This window comes from Labrus mixtus, chromosome 12, assembly GCF_963584025.1.
Source record: "Labrus mixtus chromosome 12, fLabMix1.1, whole genome shotgun sequence".
NCBI classification, from domain to species: domain Eukaryota; kingdom Metazoa; phylum Chordata; class Actinopteri; order Labriformes; family Labridae; genus Labrus; species Labrus mixtus.
Window position 1 is genome coordinate 23,120,200 of NC_083623.1, and position 17,500 is coordinate 23,137,699.

General features: G+C 42.7%; 1 protein-coding gene across 2 annotated transcripts in view; it reads left to right on the top strand.

Moving 5' to 3' along the window:
• Nucleotides 1-17,500, top strand: part of lrfn2b (leucine rich repeat and fibronectin type III domain containing 2b) — a 153,337-nt gene that overhangs the window by 1,407 nt on the left and 134,430 nt on the right. The window lies entirely within an intron of this gene.

The following is a 17,500-nucleotide window of genomic DNA, read 5'->3' on the forward strand; positions in this document are numbered from 1 at the left end:
ACAATTTGAAACACATTCTCCTCCCAAGCAGTCTACCAACAGTTAGTCACCGTCCTTTGGTGTCTCATTGAGATGCATTAGGAAGCACACTCTGTTAATGTCAAGCAGCTCGTTTGTTTTAATTTAGGCACAAAATAAGACATCAAGATTTTATTAAGTGGGTTGGATTGAGAGAATAACAACAAATACTTCCACTTTCACACAAGACTCACAAAACTCCAACATTTGTGCAGCTCCTCTACTGTTCCATCTGTCGCCCATAAATGCCAACTCTGCACACTTTAAACTATGACAATATGTTTAAGTGTCAAACATTACTGTCTCATGTTGAAGGGTACCTTGTACGTCGCTGTAAGTGCTGCATAGTTTGACAATTGCGATTTGTGCAGCCTTTTTTCACCTTAAAGATTGATTTTTTTACTTTCTTATGGCTTCATTGAAGACGAAATGACAGTGGATAGAGTATGACACCTTGATCCAACTTTACAAGTTTCCTGCTGATCATATACTTGGGCTTTGGGTATCTGCCGAACCATATCAGTTACCAGTGTTTTCAGGTTTTACATCCATTAACTCAGCTGATCTCCTGGAGGAGCCAGGCAGAACGCCTTTAGAAAGGATTTATGTGATGGCAAACCGTTTCTCCAAGTGTTTCCTCGCTTTTAAATCATCACTGGGAAGTCTACTAACCCTTTCCCATGCATGTCGACAAAGTTAACTGCTTTGTATTGTTTCGTCTTTGCAAATTTTGCTTATTGTGATAGAAGTCGTCGGTGTATCAAGCGTTAAAACTCCAAATTGTTGAGCCTTTGTTGTTAGCTTCCTCCATTTTATGTCAAGTCCGCCAAGCAAAATGCCCAGACCTATCAGTGAGTGGAGAACAGTGACTTAGCACACCCAAGTACTTGCCGTAAACTCAGGATAGCATAGAACTTAAGTTAATAGATCGGCCTCATGGCTTGTCCTATTGTCACCGATATCTGAGCTAGCTACTGATTGGATTGGTGCATCCCTAAACCCAACTGCAGCCTCTTACATGGGGCACCCAGTATAACCTCATGGCTATCTGACGCCCCACAGGTTCAATAGTTACATCACACGGCGTGCAAATAGAAAGCAGAGTAAACTCAAACATTTTGTGCTGCTACTTTTTGTTGATTTTACAGCCGTATGTCCCATCACGGTCATTGAGGTCTGCTAATCAGTCACTTCTGGTTTCACCTAACGCTAGGCTGAAGCACAGGGGAGAACGGGTCTTCTCAGTTGTAGCCCATTGTTGGATTGGATTGATTGATGCAAGATGAAAACTTAACAGGTTCATTTTCCAACTCTAGTCTATAAAAACGTCTGCTGGATATCATATCAGTGCACCTCATCATCAGAGCACAGAGCATTAACTGACCTCTATCCAAGCAGTCTGTGAGTCACATAACCCAACACTGGCGAGGCAGGGGTTCAGTTATATGAGGGAGGTTTTGAGTTATCAGCGTTATCACCAGCTCATTGTCCCGCTGCTGGTTTAGCTGTGGCTTTATATGGGGGCTGTTAACAGAGCCGACATGCCACAGAGTGTATACTTTCAGCAGCTACACCTGCAGCACAGGTATTGGTTAGAGATCTGTTAGTCTACAGGTTGTGAGAGACGGTTACTTTTTCTTAACGGTTAGAATCTACACTAAGACACTTAGCTTATTTTGCATAATTGTGGGTATTTCCCTCAAGCCCACGATACAATACGATACATATCGTGATATACATTGATTTTGGATAATGAACATGTCCTACACAGAATTCACTACAACAGGTGTTCTATCATGTTGAGAATAACAGCAGAAGCATAAGGACCCTATAACTTCAATTCAGGTTCTTAGAGATCCTAGAAACACATTCAAATATTTCAATCCCAGAGCTATGCACCATAGGTCCATTGTCTTTCAAAACTGTCATTACAGGTGTGCAGTCATATTGATTATGTAACATCTGACATCGATACATGTATTTGCAGGGAGATATGACAATATATTGGCATATCGAATTTTTTTAGCACAGCCCTAACCTTTACTTTAATACTTACTTACTTTTAATGTTGCAGAAAGAAAATATAAAAGAAATATATATTTGCACCTTACCTCTTTTCACACATGCACTCCTGAAAATGTCTACATCATTTCAGGACGGGCTGCCCCTGAACATTTCCAGAGTTAGTTGTTCACACGTGCACCTCACAGTAGGAGGCTTTGCCTGTCAGATGGGCGGGGTGGGGGATGTCTAGAGGCAGAACATGACGTAAAAAGTGATGGAAATGTCTGACAAGACAAAAGAGTCTGCAGCTATAATGATAATTTTTGCCCTTACATCAGTTCTACCTGTAATTGGACATATACAAAGTTTTAAAGAACGAGTGGAAAAGAGCTAATTGGGGAGCAGAAAAAAGTACAAGATTCATTATGTTCATGACGATTGCACTGGTCGCATGATAGAATCTCAATGCCCAGATTCTCATGATGAATTTTTCCTGAATATTACCTGTGATCATTCATCGAATAACCCTTACTTCCCGCGGAAATGTTACCTGGAGGATTCCAGGATTGATTCGGGGTAAAGTGTAAAAGTCTGTCAATTTGCATGCAGCTCACACCGAGGTAAGGTATCAGCAGGTGTGAAAATATACAGAACCTACAGAAAACATATATACCTTTTGAGCAATAACCACCCGAGCTGATTGAAACCCAGCAGAAGCAGCTCTCAGGGTTAAAGATGCAGCAGGTGAGTCAGTCTGTGAGATAGGGTGGGGGGGGACTGGGGCTCATATTTGCAGCTTGATTATCAAACACTTTGATATTCTCATTCCTCATCATGTTCTGGCCTCCAGGGTTTCAGAGTGTGTGGCTTTTAACAGTTTGCGACCTTGACCTTGAGTGTCTTGATCACTTCACCGTTTGTTGGGTTGGGGGTGCAGCTAAATAATGAATGAGCTTGTATGGAAGCTGTCTATTGGCCTGAAGCCCTCCTGCAGGGGATTGTGGGTGTGCATTCAGGTGAAGTAGCACTCCAAGTGAGGGAGCCTCCGGGCTCTAATCTGCCAGTCTACTAAGAGATGACCTTTGGCTTGTGCAGATTAGTGCCATGCTCTAATTGACTTACCATTAACCCTTCCAACACATAATTTGGTGTCATGCTAGAGGTGCCTGAGCTGTGCCGTGTCCTGATTGTTTTTTTTGAGGGGAGGGGCATTAATCTACCTCGTTGTCCATTGCTGAGTTCCCAGGCTGCTGCAGTGAAACTGCTAATCCCTCGGTAATCATAGCTTTAATCTGACAGAGCTATGACTTGCTTTACCTCACTGCTGCCCTAAATGGAATATGAGCAGGCACGCTCTGCTGCCAAGCAAGAAATGTGTGTTTTACTTCACCATCTTTACCAGTTGCAGAAAGTGCTATCTCAGAGTGAGAATCAGTTGTCTTACTTCTGTCCCTTTTCTCCAGAAGCTCACAAAGTCTTGTAAATAATATTCAATTATACCTCTGCTGTAGTTTCCTTCTGATGACAGTATTGACAATTTGCCTGTAAAGTCGGGGGTCTGTAGCTCAAGTATTGTTAATACTGCTGTGTGCCAGGTAATAGTCTTATACATTTAGAGTGTCCAATAAATCATCAATTACACATCTTCTGGATCGATCAGTGACCAAAAAGACAATAAACAATGACAACCAGGAGGGACATCTGTCCTAAAGATGTTCCTTGCTACTCATTTTAAAAAGAGACTAGCAGACGGAGAAAACAATTAGAAAACAGTCAAAATTGAGAAAATGTCTTTGAATTGTCTGATGGTAAAAGGGTAAACAATGTAACTAGGTTTGCAGAGTTTGGTAAACGTTACTAGCGCTAGCACCGCCAGCCTTGTTGGTCCTCCTTGCAGGTCAGCGTCCTAAATGTGGTTACTCATTGCTTTGGTCGATATGCCAGTTCAACCTGACATACAACTCCATCTCCATTTTCAAAATACTGCCAAACCACGCTGCTCCTTGGAGATGCTATCTGTTCACTCACTGTGCTTGTTTACATCCTGGTAATAGAGCGAGGAGAGCCGGCCCTTTAACCAGTGCTACAGCCCCGACTAGTGGCAGGTGGTTGCATTGCGGTTTGAGCATATGATCTGACAAAATATTAATAACTGGTTTAACCTTTTAGACTTGTGATTCTGCTGCCATCTATGGAGGGATATGGCGTTTAACAGTTTAGTCGTCAAAACACGCCCTCATCTCTCCATATTTCAGGTTAAAACAAGAAATTTGACCACCCATTAGCCAGTCCCTCACGGAAACTGTGATGTTGCAATCGCAACTATTAACGCAAATCAACCAATCCTTTCAATGTCTGCGCAGCCTTACAATTTGTCATCATTCATTGTAACTTTTCTTCAATTTTTTTTAGAGTGAGCGCAAGATGTTAAGATAAGTTTTGTATAAATGGTCAATGCTGTTTATAATGTGAAGTTCTAGTCAATCAAAGGATATGCATCTCAGATTTGTATTTATGGAATCATTTAGTACTCCCTTCAAAATAATCGATCTTAAATTGCTTAAATTAATACAACAATCCCAACACGGCTAGTTAGTAGCTAAATGCTAATATTAGCAATTAAAGAGTTGCACCAAACAAAAGGAAAGATTTTAATCTCTAGGTAACGTAGTAGTTAGAATAACATTGTTGAGGATTTTAGCTTACTAGCAAGTATAATGTTCGTTAAAAGTGGATGAATGCTAAGATGCTTATATTAGTCGGTGTTTAATAGAAGCCAATCACAAACCATGTGCTGATTTTCTTTTAAATTAGGCTTGACATTTCCCCAGATTTTCACTGTCACTTTCTTTTATTAATCTGAGAGCAGAGAGGATTGTCATTTACCACACATTTATACCGTTTACACCCTACAGCAACAATAAACCAACATCTGAGCCTCATCATTGGGAATCTGGTGAATTAGCTTCTCCCCTGTTGTATTTATCTGCTGCCTAATGTCCTGCGAGCTCAATCGTGGCCAGGTTGGTCTTTGGGTCCTGGTCAGGTGGCCACGTTGGTCTTTGTGATGAGCTCGATGGTGGCCAGGTTGGTCTTTGGGTCCTGAATAATACCCTCTCTAAGCAGCCCCCGGGCCTCTCAGCGGATCTGCTGGCTATAAATACTGGCACATATGTCACCGTGCTCTTGGCTCAAGTACACTAAGCTCCATCCTGAGCTCCGCGGGGACCAGCACAGAGCTTGCTGCAGGCCTGGACACACACCTCATGCACGCTCCAACAAAACCTGCTGAGCTGCATTTTGTCCTCCCCTCTCTCTGTCTTCATCACTCTTCTGCTGGTCAGCCTCCTCCTCCTCCTCCTCCTCCTCCTCCTCCTCCTCCTCCTCCTCCTCTTCCTCCTCCTCCTCGGTGCAGAGATGGAGCAGCAGCGTCAGTGACAGCCTGTTTGTTTAACAGTGTATCTGTGCTGTGAGAAGTCCAATCAGTAAGAGCAGCAGGAGACAGGAGCAGCTCTGTGGGACACGTTGGAGCAGTCGATGAGTCATCACAGTATAGAAAGAACATCTCAGTCATGTACACACACACACACACGACTCAAAATGTGTGCGTCTGACCTCGTGCTCCCCACAGAGCCAATTGCCCGCCTGGTTTTTTCCCGTAACACAGAATCATAACAGGCTGCTGGCCAAGTCATGATATCCACACGCCAACTGTCTGCTTAACGAGTGTCGATGAGTAAACCACACGCCTGCCTTCTGTCCTGCATGTTTGTAGTTTGAGGAAGAGCAAGTTGGTTCGAAACGTCACTTGCCAATAAATCTTTTAAACGGGGGCTCCTTGGCGTGCGGCTCTTGTTTGCTTCTGTTTACCTATTGGTGTTTTTGGATCCAGCACCCACTGGGTGTCTGTCTTTTTGGATTTTTCATCGGACTACCTTTTACACGTCTTTACACCTGTTTGCATATGAAACTACAAATGCAATAACACCAAAACTAGGACTGCATGAAATATTTTCTTACTGACACGTCCTTTGAATTGTCAATGATCTCATCATAGGAAGTATCCATATTTTTTGACCTGACACACGTCTTGTTGCAGTCATATTTTCATCTTCTTTGGTTAATCTACAGGAACACATTGTCTGATAAGACCAGGGGCATGTCGAAGGGTAACCCTAACCCTAACCCCAACCCTAACCCCTAACCCCAGGTGCCACCCCAAAATCCTAAACTATGATTGGCTATTTGCCTTGCCAGAGGTGGGACTTATGTGGAAATCAGTTATTCAGGCTGTGTTGCAACAGGCAGTTTCAGAGTTCAAATGTTTGCAATTTACAACATACTTTAATCTGTGACTTTGGACATATATATTTTTGTTGAGTCCTTGAAGAATTAAGCTAAGAAGATGTTTATGTTTCCATTATCCTGTGTTACTTAATTTGATTAGTGTGGACAGAAGGGGCCAAAAAGTCTAGACACCCCCCTGGATAAGACATTAGTTCACCTTTTTGTTAAGGTTTTTTCTGATACAGGATGCCTGAATCAATATTCTTTAAGAAAAACTACAAACAAAACGATGGTTGACCACAACACTTTTTTAAATTGCAAAGCCGCTACGAGCTAAGCTAAATTTCAGATTACCATAACCCACTGCTGGTAGCCTGAATGATGTTTACGCTTGTCCATGTTATGATGCTTCTGTTGCCTCTAATGCCCGCTGATCTCTGGTGGGCCATTTTGGACAGCTTACTGAGCAGTGAAGGCAGAGAAGGTTCAGTTTCTGTGTTGTGGTTCAGCCCGGTAGGTACCGGACGTGTTGGTATGGGGATTTCTTTATTGGATTATGTTTGTATAAAGCTCATAAATGATAGCCAGATAGAGTTGTGGTCGTTGTTATTCAAAGACAAGGATGTATTTTTAAGAGACTTGTAATCAATGAGTATGTTTTTCCAATGGGAGATATGAGTTTCCTGAAGAGAAAGAAGTTGAAGAGATTTCTTTCACTCACTGTCCTCTCCACTCAGGATTGTAATTGTTGACTTCTCGAGGGCAGCCCTGATTACAAGGATCAAGGATTTAACAAAACTTCATTACTCACAACCACCCTAACATTTCATTATTCAGCTAATTGACCCACATGTTGATCCTCTTGTTGTTTCTGTCTGCTGCTGATTATCATTAAAGCAGACACACACCTCTTCCTCCACCTGACCAAGCCGTGCTGCTATGTGCGCAGCTGCTTGCCCTGTGCTGCCCTGCGGTCCGGTGATTCTTTAATGTTATAGTGAGCCTGACCTCCTGCTGTGATGGTCAGTGGAGGAGCAGCACAGAGGCGGAGACAGCAGCCTGCGGAGCATCAAGAGAAGACTGCAGGTGGAAAGGGCGATGCACAGCGGGGTTCTGCTCTGTCGCCACCCCCTCAACCTCGCTGAATGTTAGACTCTCATCTGTTGCTATGGACGACCGCACTGTCCCCTCATTTGCCATCGATTCTCCCTGAACATCCCTAAAGCTGGGATTATACAGCTGCACCGCCAGCTCTGCAAACCTCAATTTTCTCCAAGAAAAGCTGAATAAGTGGATATGCATGAGAGTGGAGGGTTCATTCTCCGGAGTGTTCTGCATTGGACTGAAAGAGAGAGTGTGTGTGTGTGTGTATGTGTGTGTGTGTGTGTGTGTGTGTGTGTGTGTGTGTGAGTGTGGAAGTAACTTGTGGCTTGCCAGGCCTCCTGAGCTTCTTGTCAGTGGCGGAAGCAGAGTTTTGGTTGGAGGTCTGTCGTCCATATGCCCTTCACCTGCCTGAACGAACACATGACCATCTGTGTAAGTGCATGCAGGATCACACTGTGCGATGCAACATGGAACACATACGCTAAGAAATATCTTTTACTAAATGCAAAGAAAGAATATTAACAGCAAACACACCGGTTCAGGCTTGTTTATGCTTCCTCCACGTATGAAAATAGATTTGTACGTTTTTATAACTCTCAGTACTCATATACTACCACGTGTTCATCAGGTTGGCATAGACGTTAAAGAATGAATCAACACGAGGGCGCTTTACTGCGTGAACCTCTGCCTCCCCTTCGCTGACGCCCAGCTGACATCCAGCCCCCATCCGATTCCCCCGCCCAGCTGCTCTGTTACAGTTGTCTGTCCTTGTGCCTGGGCGAGTCATGTATTACATACAAACAATGAGGTACACAAGCATCAAGGTTGCGAGCAGCTGCATAGTGTGTTATTCCTTATCTGCCTCGCTGTCTTCAGTCACTTCGACAATGGGAGAGCTTAAAGTCGTGACGGCTGTTTAGACTTCCTGTTTATTAAATCACATGATTAATACAAAAGAAAGATATGAGTAAACTACATTGTTAATAATAATAATCACAATCAATGTTGTTTTCTAACACTATAACACTCCCCCCCTGCAAACAGGATTAATGGATTAAGCTCATCTTGTTTATGAAAGTAACACATGCGATTGTCCCACCAATTACATTTTGATCAGAATAAAGCTCATCGACCGACCAATTGACCAACTGAAGGACGTAAGCCCTACTGTGAACCAATCAAAAGTAACAGTCAGCCATTCAGCTGTTTACACCCCAAAGTTTATGATTATGAACAGCGGCGTGTGTTGAGTGTAAAGTACTGAATCCCTCCACAGAGAAGAACAAACAGCGCCATCTCAGCTAACATAGCATGTGTATGCTAACTTACTATGGTCTGGATAGCAAAGCCTTGTGTAACTCATGCATTAGTGTTTTAGTTCTCAGGTGGTTTCTACTTCCTGATTCTAACTAAGATGCACTTTAATGTCGTCATGTGCAGCAGTTGTGGGCGGAGCCTGAGAGTTGCCAATCAGAAGTCAATCTACCTGACCAACAAAGTCAAAGACCAGCAAATCAAGCTGCTTTTGATCCAGGTTTGGAACGTGATGAGGATTTATATCACTCAGATGTTTTATTTAATGAAACGTTCTACTCTGATATCATTCATGCATGTGCACTAGTTTAAGCCAATTTCCGACATTTTCCATTTATCTGACTATTCACAAATAGGTTTAAAAATCAGAAAATACAAAATGAGTTCAAACTTGGAGCTTAATGCCGAATGTTGACAGAAAATACTGGTGAATAATGTAATGTAAATCAAGCAGGAGAGCAAAGACAGCATCAACAGTGTCCAAACAGAAGCTCAATGATCCTCCATATTGGCTGAACAGGAGCTGACACTGTACGGGGTCGCCACAGTCTTGGCTCACAGAGGTGTAAGCGTGTGTGTGTGAGTTTGTGTGCGTGTGTGTGTGTGTGTGTGTGTGTGTGTGTGTGTGTGTGTGTGTGTGTGTGTGTGGTGGAGGTGGGGCAGGAAATGGTGTCTCTGGCTCGTTGTCGACTCGGTCATGAGGGACGGCCGTCTGACTCGATGAGTGCTGACCTGTCAGAGCCGGATCGAGTCGGACATTCGAGAAGGATCAGAAATCATGAATAAATGAGGAGAGCCTTCAGACCCACTGCTCACAAACACACACTGCGCACGCACACACACTGAAGGCTGTTCTCTTATGGGCCAACTTACACATACTAACCTGACTCTTTGGAGCTGGTTTATCAGTCAATAATATTCAAATAAAAGAGAAATGTGTAGATCTATGATTTTATAATAGTGACATTATTAAAAATTAGATCAAGTCAAATGAAAACTTCTTTCTCATAATTTAGTTAAGCTTTGTTTTTATTAACTCGTAGTTTATGACAGATTGATGTGTTACATTCCCTTTAGATCAGCAATGTCTGAAGAGATATATGGGATATATGGGTTTTATTGATGATTATCTCAATGGTTTCATTTTTCTTTTTAAACAATCATAAAATGTAAGTTATTGAGATCAAAGGAAAAAAAGGCTAAAGAACAAATCAAACCGAGGGATTAAAGATGATGCAATCATTTCAGCAAGCAAAAGCGTTCTCAAGATAACACAATAAAGGAAGATACATTTTTTTTTTAACACAGCGCCACCTTGAGCATAATGAGGGTTTTTCATGTGCAGGAGCATTGGTTGGTATTTGGTCGTTTTTTTCAGTACTGGTACTTAAAGAAGAGGAGATTGAATTATATAAAGATGAATACTGAGAACAAAAACTGTCATCTGGGTCTCTACATAAATGATGATAAAATAACCTTTTAGTAAACCCACTGCTAACAGAAGTCTGTGTCCTTGGTGTTGACCCCTGAGCCCCTCTGCTCTCCACTTCACTTTATCTTCCCTTCAGATCTGCGTATCTGTAACATGATGATCCTCTGGAATCACATAATCCCGCCTGACAACAAACTCTCTTTGTTTCCTGAAATGAGGTCACACAACTGCATGCGGCAGAAAAATCAGTCAACAGAAAAGCTTTTGAGATGTCATCTTCTAATCAGGATATGCTTTTCTCATCGGAAACGCCGCTGTGCTCTCCGGCTCTAAATAGATCATGAGCCTGTGCCCGCTCACTGTGTGAACATTCAGCATAAGCAGCTTACTCCCCTGCACGGCTGCTGTTTCTTAAATTTCCAATATCTATAAAGTAAACCTGCTGCGTCTGACTGTGGGGGTCGGCCCCTGTGGGACGTCGGCTGGTTAGGAGGAAACAGAGAACAGAGACATGGAGCTTGGAGAAGCCGCGTCAGCTCTTTTCCTGCATGGCTGTGAAACGATACAGGTTTTTTGACCGCTCCGACTGGCCATTGTATAATTTTTTAATATTCTCCCTGCATTGGTGACCTGGAATTCATTGCTACTCTGCAGCCATGCGGAGAAGAATCTAAACACATTGAAGGCAGTAGAAGAAGAGACGAGTAGATAAAAAACAAGAAGCTGTTAGAAAACCACAAACCAAACATCGGCCTGTAAAGCTTTCTGTCAGATTTGGAAGAGGATCTTTTCCTATTTATTTGTTTTACATAAAATACTTTTTAAAACCTTGTTCTCATTGTCACTGAACTCTTATTGACTTCAGTCGTGTCTCTTAATCCTGATCAATTTTCAGCTAATACCAACAAATCTCTGACTTGTTTTTTTCCCATTAAAAGCCCACCTACCACGTAAAGAGGTGACCCATGTTGATCATGGATTTGAATTGAAAACACATTTTCAATGGAGGGTGGTGAGCTGTTTTGTTAAATTAGGACAAATTTCGGACATCTAAAGGCTTGAATGCGTGATGATGGCTTTAATTCAAGTTTCTGTGCTAATCTTTGTGTTGAACTCAACGTTTTAAAACTGACCACAGTGAGCCATGTTTGCTGTTTATGTTCATATGCAGCCTGCAGGCAGTGCGTTTGCGTCGAGACACGGTTAGCAGCCAGCTAACAGGGGCGACTGTGACTTGTGTCAACACTGGAGAAAAACTTTATTAAGCTCAATGAGCCGTTAATCGAGCCCTGACCTTTGTGAATTCAGTCAACAGTTCGGCAATACAAAGCAGCACACTTCTGTTTGTCCACCTTCAAAATGAATGCACTACATGTTATACTGTTTGCAAGGGGAAACTGAAATGCTTAGAGCAGAGAAGTAAATATTTAACGGATGCACCTGATTCTGTGGGATGTGAGGCGGTATCTAACGCTCGCCTGCTATTAGGATGGTGTGATGCACATGCAGGCCTTAATAACTGTTGACATAACACAACGAAAGAAATAGTTGAAAAATAAAAAATCTTTAACGTATGGGTGTGTTGAATTTGTGTCTTTGAAGTTGCCTACATGGTAATAATCTGATGTGCTGTGTGTGAAATCATGAACAGAACACACAAACAGGAGGATGAAGTGATCAGCTCCATCCTGATGGAAGTGAGTGAGAAAACAAAAGGCTGCTTCACTCCTCTCAGAGGTGCATGGTCTGTATCTAAATCAGATAATGAGCTCCCATCAGTGCAAACACACGAGGCTCAGTGTGGAGCCGACTGTGTACAGTGTGTGAGAGAAGCACAAGACGTGAGGATGAAAGGGGGAGGAGGGGGGGAGGCTGATGCATGCTGGGAGAAGGAAGTGAGGAGGAGGAAGAATGACTGGGGTTTCTTTATTTTTTCCTCTTTCTCTTAGTTTTGGCTGATCAGAGGGTCAGTGTCGCTGCTTAGCCCTATGGGCGTAGCAGAGGGGGGGTATGTAGGACTGACCAGGGCCCCAATGAGGATACTTAGTTTTTAAATTTGTTTCATAACTGTCATAGTATTGGTAATGTAAAGTTGGTTGGTCGAACAAATGAACATGATTTTTAACTCTTTCTTAACTCTTAAAACCCTAAAAACAATAGTATTTTCTTTTAGATGCTTATATACAATCCAAATGCCTAATAGATGCTTCTTTTCCAAAGTCTAACTCCATTTCATTGTTGAATTGAATCTGTTATAGACTTTTTGGGGAAAAAAAAAGTTTTAGTTATTTAATGTAGTAAAGATACCAGTATTCAGAGCTGTTGGGGTGAAGGTGTTCCCCCTGCAGTGATTCATCGTGGCTCAATAGTGCGCTTTGCGGTATCATCGCACCGACCGTTTTACATTTTATTAAGCAAATGTGTTTGTAGATCAGGGGTTAGAAACTGCGCCCCCCCCCCCCCCCCCCCCCCCCAGCAATAATAACTGACCCACAAGATTTTTTTATTCTAATATTTTTTAAATTTTCTTAACATCGACATGGGATGGTCAGTGACTAACACAAACACGCCCAACAAGGAACAGTGTGTGAGCAGCACTGTGGACAGCGCCTGGTGCTGAAATAGACATTTTTAAAGCTTTGATTTACTTGTCAATACTATTGATCATTAAAGGTCACAAAATGAACTTACCATGTTTGCCTAACGCTAATATGTGTCCCTAGTCTGTCTACTATCCCCCAATGATGAGAAAAGTCCATCCTCTCCGTTTTTTCCCTGCTCCACTTTTCATAAATGTGTGCTCAAACAGGACTTTTGGAGATTTTCCTTTTGTGACATCACAAAGGGCAGTAACCCCTCCCCCAGCTAGGTGTTTGTTCTGCCCTCTGAGTCTGCCTTCTCATCTTCAAACATTAGGACATGGTGCAAGAAAGCCCTAGTCACCCATGCCCTGCCAAGGGGATGAAATAGAGGGGTTTATAGAGAAAAAACCATATGATGTATTTTTGTAGGCCAACCAGGAAGTAGCATCGCCATGGGGTTTAACGAGAGTTCGCCTACACGTTTCTGAAGTGTAGGCGTTTTGTTCAGCAGGATAATCTTCACAGATGAACATAATTTTCATGATGTTTGAAGCGTTAATTCAGCCGACAGAAGTCAAAAGCTAACGTTATGCTACAAGCGAACTACACCACGGTCGGACGATTGTGACGTCACTGCCGTTATGCTTCAAACGATCTCCGAAAAAAATCCACGTAGCTTAATAAATTGTTTACTAACATAATATTCACCTTAACCTAAAGATTAAACCTACAGGAGACATCTCCGACTAGTGAGAGAGTTCCTCTGTGTCCGGCGTGATGACGTTTAATGTCCCCGACAACCACTGTAGTCACATTTAGCCACTTGTTAGCAACCGCCTTTTTAAAGTTGGTAAAAACTTCAAAATTCATAAATGGGGGTATTACCTAACGTAGTTTATGTGGTCTAACAAAACGCCAACATCTCTTAAGCTTTTGTTAACTACAGACCTTACTTCAGGCGTCCAACCACAAACCCGTTCAAAATCCCCATTGACTTTTAGACATTAGACTCCATGGCACTCAAATGCTAACTTACTTCCGGGTTTTAGGACTCATTACTGTGGCGCTCTATAGGCATGCCAAAAGACAGGATCGTTGTGGGTTTACGGCAAGGAACTTCCCAGACATGTTTTGGGAACCTCAAAGACTAATTTAAGTTTGTTGAAAAAGAGAATAATATGAGACCTTCAAAATAAAAGAGACTGTGTCCTCTTAAAACATGTGCTATCAAAAATGTTGACAACCTTATGTGAAAGCTTTTAAATGGCTCATGTGTGCTGGTTATAGGTATATCTCCTGGTTGGCTAAGTCTGTGGTGGAGGTGATATTGTTTCAAATGCTCAGAAATCCTGGAGATGACCGCTGCCAATCTCAAACCCTTCGTCAGAATCCACAACACCCTGGCAAAGAAGCTCCACCGTCAGTATAGTTTTGTACTTTGATATTGATTCTGCGATGGTTTTTTATGGGTGCCCCAGTTTGATGGATTCACATTGTGTTACGGTGTTGTGGAAGTATAAGAGAGCACGCCATGTAAACACATAGCAGGAGGTCCACATACCCACACAAGATTTCATCACACTTGCATGAAACTCCTGAAGTTGTACAAACACACACACACACACACACACACACACACACACAGAGCACTGTTCTCGCTTCTGTCACTTCCTCTGATCCAGGGACAAAGGGGATCACGTCATCCCCCCTTATTACGCCTCCATGACATTCATTGCGAATAGAAACGTCACAGGGACGTAAATATCTGCCTTGAACTGGCAGCCCGAAAAAGGACAACAGGCTCCACGCACCCGCCCAATCCCTTCACTGCCTCTCCTCCAACGCAGAGCGCCAATCCTCAGAGGGAGGAAGCTTTTACTTGAGTTTGTTTGTGCCTCCTCGCCGCTCCTTAATTAACTTAATAGAAAACAGGTAGCGGGAGTAAAAAGGCGATCCTGTTAGCTTTGGCAGAGCAGCTGCCTCTCTGGGTCTCTGTTGTTTTGTTGCTCCTTCTCTCTAATGAATGAAGCTCTGTCCCCACACTGCCCAATCTGCCAGCTGATTCCCTGCATGCTCTCATTACACACACACACACACACACACACACACACACACACACACACACACACACACACACACACACGGAGCGAGAGAGAGAGAGAGACACACACAGGCTTATTTTATAAACCCTGGCACTGGATTTTCTGGTATTTTTAGCCACTCTTTCTACAACCTGCCCTTTGTAGAATGCGTGCCTCCTGTGAGGATTGTTGTTCAATATCCTTGGCCCCCCAGCAGCCCCAGAGCCCGCCCCAAAATAATGATGCATCTTCTGAAATCTTTGCTCTGTTTTGCGTCAACATTTTTTTTTTAACAGAGACTGTCACGGCCTCTGAGTGTCCGTCCCCCTTTGTTGTTCAACATAATTACTTCCCCCTCCCTGGAGAGTCAGACCACCCTGCTTACAGCCACACGAGGGGAGCAGATGACAGCAGCGTTACCATTTTTTAATATCATACTTAATGTTAACAACGTTCAACAGGGGAGACAAATCAGGAATATCACTCTAAAATGTTACTTTTTTTCAACTGAAATATTTGTAGGAAGCTTAATTTACTCTAACAAAAGCAACACAGTGTAACTTTTACTCCTTCAAATCGTAGTTTCAAAGTCAATTTAGTAGCACAATAACTTTCAACAGGAGGCGTGGCGTCTCTCTAATGTCCACAGAGTGCCCTGGTCACCTGTTTTCAGCACTATGTAACTTTGACAGCGGGCCGAGGTCATCATGCGTACAGTACAGCTTTAGAGCACTAGTTCATAAAGCCTTGAGTTGGCTAAGAGGAAGAGGACAGTGAGGCTAAGAAGAGACAAAACGAGAGAGTGACTGAGCAAGAAGCAGAGTGTACATCCCTGCAGATATTATTCAGAACAGAATGACGGCTGTATCGTTATCGTTGTTTCAAAAAGACAATTAAACCAAGTGATGTGTTTGTTTCAAACAGCGGCTGCATTCTTGTCTTTGATTTGTGCTCGTGTTTGTCGTCGTCATGTCTGATTAACTGATGGATGAACCAAAGTTAGACATCAGATTTAAATAGTGTTTGAGCTGAATTCAGCTGACATGTTTTGATGTTACTGGTCTGATTTTTCTCCTTTTTCTGCTCACTTAAGCCCTCTGATGTGCTTGACCAATGTATAGGAATGTGTATCACGTTGCATTCTGCTAATGGAGCTTCTTCAAACAAACGTACAGTTTCCAGTTTGAATCCTGCAGTTTGACATCTGTGCCCGATGACGAAGTGTTCTGTGTGAGCGCTAACTCCGAGCGGGGCGTGTTTATGGTCACTTTGCTCTCACAGATGCTCGCTGTGATTGATCTGCTGCTGCATATAGAGCTGTTGGCATGAGACAAACACTAAAAAGAGGCCAGGGGAGCTCAGGGGACCTGAGCTGCAAAACCAGGCTTTGAAGTGCAGCTAATGGTGGAGGAGGAACTCAGCCTACATACTGTACCGTACAGTAGAGCGGGAGCACGTGTGAGCACTATTCATTGCACTCTGCTGAGTGTGTGTGTGTGTGTGTGTGTGTGTGTGTGTGTGTGTGTGTGTATGTGTGTGGGCCGCAGATCTACTTCTATTCTGACTGAGAGCATCCTAATGTTTAGAATCACTCTGGTGTTTCACAGGAAGTCGTCAGCTCAGGAGAGAAGAAGAATGATGCTCTGTGAATTTCTTAAAGTGGATCTTTACAGGACTGTGAGATCATTTTTGTTCAGCGCTGTGATTCATGCCTGAAAAACTAGAAATTAGCAAGAGATCAAATAAAAGTTTCCTTTACAGTAAAGACTGCGGCAGATTCCTTCCTGTCCTCGCTCTCAGCAGATGTCTGCTCTCCAATAAGTCTGGTTCTGTTTGAGGTTTCTGCCTTTTAGGGGAAGTGCTTCTGGCTTATAGTGGATTCATGTTGGCTCTCTGTAAATAACGCTTTAGGGTTAGACCTGCTCTTTATGTAGAGTGCCTGTAAGTAACTTTTAATATGATTCAGTTCTATGTAAATAAAAATGAGTTCATCGATCCAGTTCTACAATCTATTGAGTCATTACAGAGACCTTAAAAACACGGCTATGAAGGCTGTTCACCATGTTCTGTTAAATGACATTTCAGTAATTGGGTTACAATCCTGTAGCTAAACACAGAAAATGAGATGACCAACGAGATGTTTGAGCTGCAGTTCAGTGAGAGCAAGTCATCCTCCTGAGTCTGAACATAAGGTGACATACTGCAGTAAGAACTTCATGGCTTGTCTCTTCACATGACCTGTTTCTGCTTCTTTGTTTTGCTGTTGCACTAAAGCTTTGTGTTTCCCAGAATTCAACGTTCAAAGGATCGTTTCTCTGTTGTGTTAAACTTCTGATATTAGAATTGTCTTAATCACTGAAGAGCTTAAGCTGCTTCTGTAATGAAGTAATTACCTCCCACGTATTTCTACTCTAACAATAAAAAGCTCCTTTTCCCCTCTCAGACACATTAGTCCTCTCTCTGGCTGCAGTCTGGGTTTGATAAAGTATTTTTTATTTATTTTCTGAACAGGAAATATTAAGCACCCAGAGCTTCACTCTCCAGGCTCTCGTATTCAGCTCTCAGTCATTACTGGGTTTCGATTTTTTGGGGCAATGAGAATTGATTCCTTTTTTTAGTAACTCATATCTGAGGACAATACGAGCTGTGAAGGCCATTTTGTAAAGAGACTCATACCC